Source organism: Trachymyrmex septentrionalis, unplaced genomic scaffold, assembly GCF_001594115.1.
Source record: "Trachymyrmex septentrionalis isolate Tsep2-gDNA-1 unplaced genomic scaffold, Tsep1.0 scaffold69, whole genome shotgun sequence".
Taxonomy (NCBI): domain Eukaryota; kingdom Metazoa; phylum Arthropoda; class Insecta; order Hymenoptera; family Formicidae; genus Trachymyrmex; species Trachymyrmex septentrionalis.
Genome location: NW_017305873.1, coordinates 1,099,858 through 1,104,967, shown reverse-complemented (window position 1 = coordinate 1,104,967; position 5,110 = coordinate 1,099,858). Strand labels below are relative to the sequence as shown.

At 30.8% G+C, this 5,110-nt stretch overlaps 1 protein-coding gene across 1 annotated transcript in view; it reads right to left on the bottom strand.

Moving 5' to 3' along the window:
- LOC108753331 overlaps positions 1-5,110 on the bottom strand; it is a 21,149-nt gene that overhangs the window by 15,553 nt on the left and 486 nt on the right. The gene's annotated exons all lie outside the window — the stretch shown is intronic.

The following is a 5,110-nucleotide window of genomic DNA, read 5'->3' as shown; positions in this document are numbered from 1 at the left end:
TATATTTTTTTTTTAATTATCAATAACTATATAAATAAAAAAATATTATAAGCATAATATATTTCATGAAAATATCTTTGTGATATTTCAAAGATCCGCGTTGGAATGATTAATCATTATTTTATAAGAATAGTTAATTAAAATAAACTCTATTATGTACGTCAAGCCAGACTCCGAATAGTTTATCTAGTATATCTTTAATTAGGCGTATCTGACTCAATCTCAAAACCTTGACATCGTAGATCATCACTTACGTTACTTCATTAATGCAATACTTAATTAAACGTCACATGCGATGATCTTTCCTTGCAATATCTCAATAAACAGGAATTCCCCATTTAAATATGACTATTTTATTAATTTAAAACTTCTCTTTTTCTCGATTTTATTACTTATTTATTTCTAGGTACAAAATACTACACATTATTTACACAACATGAATGTGTGCAGTAAACTATGCAATATTTAACTTCAAATTTAAATTACTTCTAATTATATATAAATTTCCGTAATTTTAACATAATATTTGTGTACAATAAATATATATAGATATGAAAAATTCAATAGAAATATATTAACAGAAATATTTTAGCACACAGTGAATCTTTTTATAAATATATTATAGCATTTTTAAAAAATTTTGGCAGGTATAAAAATATTTTTAAAAACATTTTGGGAGATATAAAAATGTTATGTTAAAATAAAATTTTAAAACTGTAAAATGTAGTATTTAAAATTAATTCTATTTTTAAGCCAATTAATTTTAAACGCAATATTAAAATTATTTACAATGTTACAATAAAGATTTAATCTAAATATTGTTTCATTATTTGCAAAATATATAATTTCTAATATTATCCATATATATGCAGCTGAAAAAATTTAAAAATAGAACAGCTAATGAAAAAAAATTGTATTACCAATAAGTCATTTCTATTTTTGATATTGCATACGACATGTCAAAGAGACAATGAGCAAATACGTTGACAGTAATGTGATCATGAGAAACTTCAGTAGAGTCATTCGGTAACAATTCTTTGACTCAACTGAATGAGTAACGTTCTGCTATTGTTTTAACCGCGATTGTCGATATGCACAACGAATTTGTATTGCCACATAGCGACAGAATTGGCACATATCACGTTGGGAACGCGAGAAAAAATCTACATCCACCAATCACGAGAAATTCGCCAAACCAATTATATTTTATTTTGCTGAATATTATTAAATATATTGCGCTCCAAAGTTCAAAATACATTGATAAATTTAATCATGAAAAATATACTTTATTTGAGATTATCAATAATCTCATTCTCTCTCTTTCTCTCTCTCGTCCCGCCCCCCATTTCTCTCTCTCTCTCTCTCTCTCTCTCTCTCTCTCTCTCTCTCTCTCTTTCTCTTCGTAATACGATTAATCATCAAATAAATGTCAAATCATGTATTTGATTTATATCAATTAATCGAATTTGTTTTTTAATGTATTAACTGCAATTAATCGGTAATGTTTTTTACAAGAAATATAAAAACGGACTGTAATAAATAAAGGTGAATATATTTTCTAGAAATATATCAAATTTAATTTTGAGTTTCGAGGATAAGAGTTTGATCGAGTCAAACACGAGAATAAAATAGAAAGATGAGAATTAACGATTAAACAATCATAGCGTGAGATCTTTTCGGAAATACTAATCGATGAACTCGATCTTCTCACGCTTAACAATATAATAATAGAAATTATATATTACAACGAGATAAATATAATATCTTGCAAAAAGGTTTATTGAATATAATAAAATTTTAAGTTTATATTTTTTTTATAATTTGTGAGCCTTAAAAATATATTTCAACTATTAATCTCTGATATTACTTTTTATTTTTATTTATTGCGATGCATATGTACATACTCTAATTGCAAGTAAAACGAGCAATGAAGAAAAGGGGACAAAATGACGAACGGAATTGCAGTCGAATACGTTACCGCGTGATTGTCGGGACCTCTTAGAACCAGTTGCAACGTATCTGTCCGAAATTGTTTAATGGAGTTTAAAAATATACGTCGCGTTGTGCACACGGATTCGATTCGGCGTGACCATATCACTCCGAAATTCGAGTGGAACTTAAATTTAAGCACCTTCGGTCCCAGTGCAGCGCGACAGCCGGTCGATTTCTCGGCTTCGCGACGCCAATGTAAATTTAACGTCGTTCACACTGGATCTCGCGGGAAGACCGACAGGCTCATTTTGTGACTGACACTCTCGTCCGGTACGCGGAAAGCGTAATTTGCGTTTATGGGTGAACAGGTGTTGTATCTAGGAAGAGAATAGAATAGAAAGAGAAAAGTAGAAATGAGAGAGAGGGACGAGCAGATCAATTTATTATTATTCTAGGACAATTATTTCCCAGCTCTTTGAAGGAAAAGGGAGAGAAAGTCTCGATGTAACGAGAGAGAAAATAATTTATCGTTCAGGATGAGTTAATTGATAAAGCAAAGAAAGGATAATATAATAGATACACTCAATCCAACGGAATTTAATCTTTCTTTAGATGTACTTTTGTAACAAGAATTTATTATGAACATTTATTATGTATCTTACATTACGTTTATGTAAAATATAACAGATAGAAAGAGATAGAACAGACTGGATATGTAATTTAAGTAGAGACAGACCGGTTGTGGTCAGACATTTTTTCGTGTCGGACGCGTCGTTACTGTTTCTACTGCGATCACTATTACGCTTGTTGAATTTAATGCATAATCGCATATGCGATTTCTCTCCATTCCATTTTAAAATTAATCAACAAAATATTGGAAAGGATATGGGCAATAGGAGTCAAGCGCAGAAGACATCGCGCAAATAATACATGTATGAAGTGTGAAACTTCTTTATTCACTAAAACGCGTTTACATATTTCGGCTCACTTTTGAGCCCTTCTCAGAGACAACACAAATTAATTAGGATAATTTTTATTCACAGTTTATTTATGTTAATTTGTGCGTTTGACTCCTACTGCTCGTATTTTCCAGTTCTTTGATTTATAAGGAGTCTTGGTTAGTTCGATTTGTAATATAATAAAATATTATTCATAATTAAAAAATTGGAAGTAAGAAATAAGTAACACATATGGATTACAAGAGAATTCCAAAAAACCTGAGAGAATTTGAGGAATTACATATCAAATAACGTACGACACGTGTATTATATTACTGATTCATCTATAAATAATTTATGAATCTGCAAAAATATATATTTCCAGAAAAATCGTGATTTAAACGAACGAGCTTAAATTTATTATTCGGTATAGCCAAGTATAAGCGATAAGCTTTCCTAATAGAATATTTTTATCTCTCATATCGCATTTTAACCGATCAGATATTCCAGGAAACAGCGAATGTGAATATACCGGTCGCGAAGGAAAATTTCCGATTCATTCGCTCCGACTTAAGCTCGAAATCAATTATTCATTATACTCAATGGAGCAGTTGAACAAATTTGCTTCAGCTCCACGGCCGCCTTACGTCAAACGAAACTAATAAGTCAGTCTGCGAGTGATTAAATTTAAGGTAAAACTTAAATTTGAATGGGATCGATTGTCGCGTAGTCGAGCTTTAAATTTCATTTGACCGGTACAGACCGAAATACGCTCTCGGGAGTACTATTTCTCATCGTTAATCGGATAGCAGCGATTAGGTTCTCGCTTCGTTATGGAACATTTTGACTCTTTTGGTCGCAATGCTGTAAAATATCGGTATCACATTCAAATGATACAAAATTATGGTACAAATATAAAAATAATTTTCTTTTATAGCATCAATTTATAGACATTTGTAGACATGGCTTTATTATTTTTGTCTTTGTGTGTACATACATATATATATGCATAAACTGTAATATTATATACATATATATTAGGTATAGTAAAAAGTCATCGCGTTTTTTTTAAAAGACATCTATCAGTAAAAACCGCAATTACTTTCTTACCAACAATATAAATATATCTTGATAGAGTAAAGTTTCAGCTTTAAAAATCTCTTTTTTAAATTATACGATACGACAATTTTTAATGGAGTTATGAGCAATTAAAGTCAAAATAATTCTTTTAATTAATCCGCGATAACTCAGTAATCAAAAGTCGTAGGAATATTAAAAAAAAACGATTTTGTAGGGAAAGTATCAAGCTTTCACGATAGGTAATCGAAAATTTTCTCAAATTCGTTTTGGACACGTTACAAATCCACAAAGTGAGAAGAAAATTTTTCGTCTTTTTCAGCTCGTAGTTTTTGGTATGTAAAAATTATCAAACTCATATAAACTTAAAAAATGTGATAAGCTTTTAAAAGTAGAGATTTCAAGCTTTAAAACCCTTTTTTTAAATTTGAATTTCATTCATTATTGACGAAGATATTGTATATACAACTTTGAGCTAAAAAATATGCGATGACTTTTTACTACACCTAATATATAATAATATTATTGATATAATAAATTATTACAGGACGCCTTCTTTTATTTATATCTTCGACGTTTTCGTTTTTCATCATGAAAACGAAAATATTGCAAGTGTAAATAAAGGAAGGCGTTATGTTAATAATTGATTTCTCTCGAAATTGATTTATAACATATATCAATGTCGTATAATTTATTTCATTACATGGACTATTATATCGTGCCGATCTAATTTCCTCGAGCGATGATCCCAACTCGAACGAAATTAAACCCGATTTCATCAATATGATTTCATTAACCCGTGTAAAAGATTTAACAGATGTTAATTTCAACATCGCTCGAAATTACAAAATTATCCGGATATCGTGTTGCATCTCTTCGATCATATTTTGACCAGACGACTAAGCAGCTAATTTCGCTCGGATTCGATTAACATGACGGATTAAGTCCCGGATCTCAGGATTAACGGACGTTAACCCGCGCATCGTCCCGCACACGAAAGAAACGATCTCTCGCGACTGATCCGGCCATCGTCATGTCAAAGCTGGCTCTATTAAGGGTGGGTAACTAAGGGAGTTTCTCCAGAGACCGATCGATTGCACGCAAAAGTGCCCCTCGTATTTCGTGCGAAAGGACATAAATATATTACACACACACACACACAC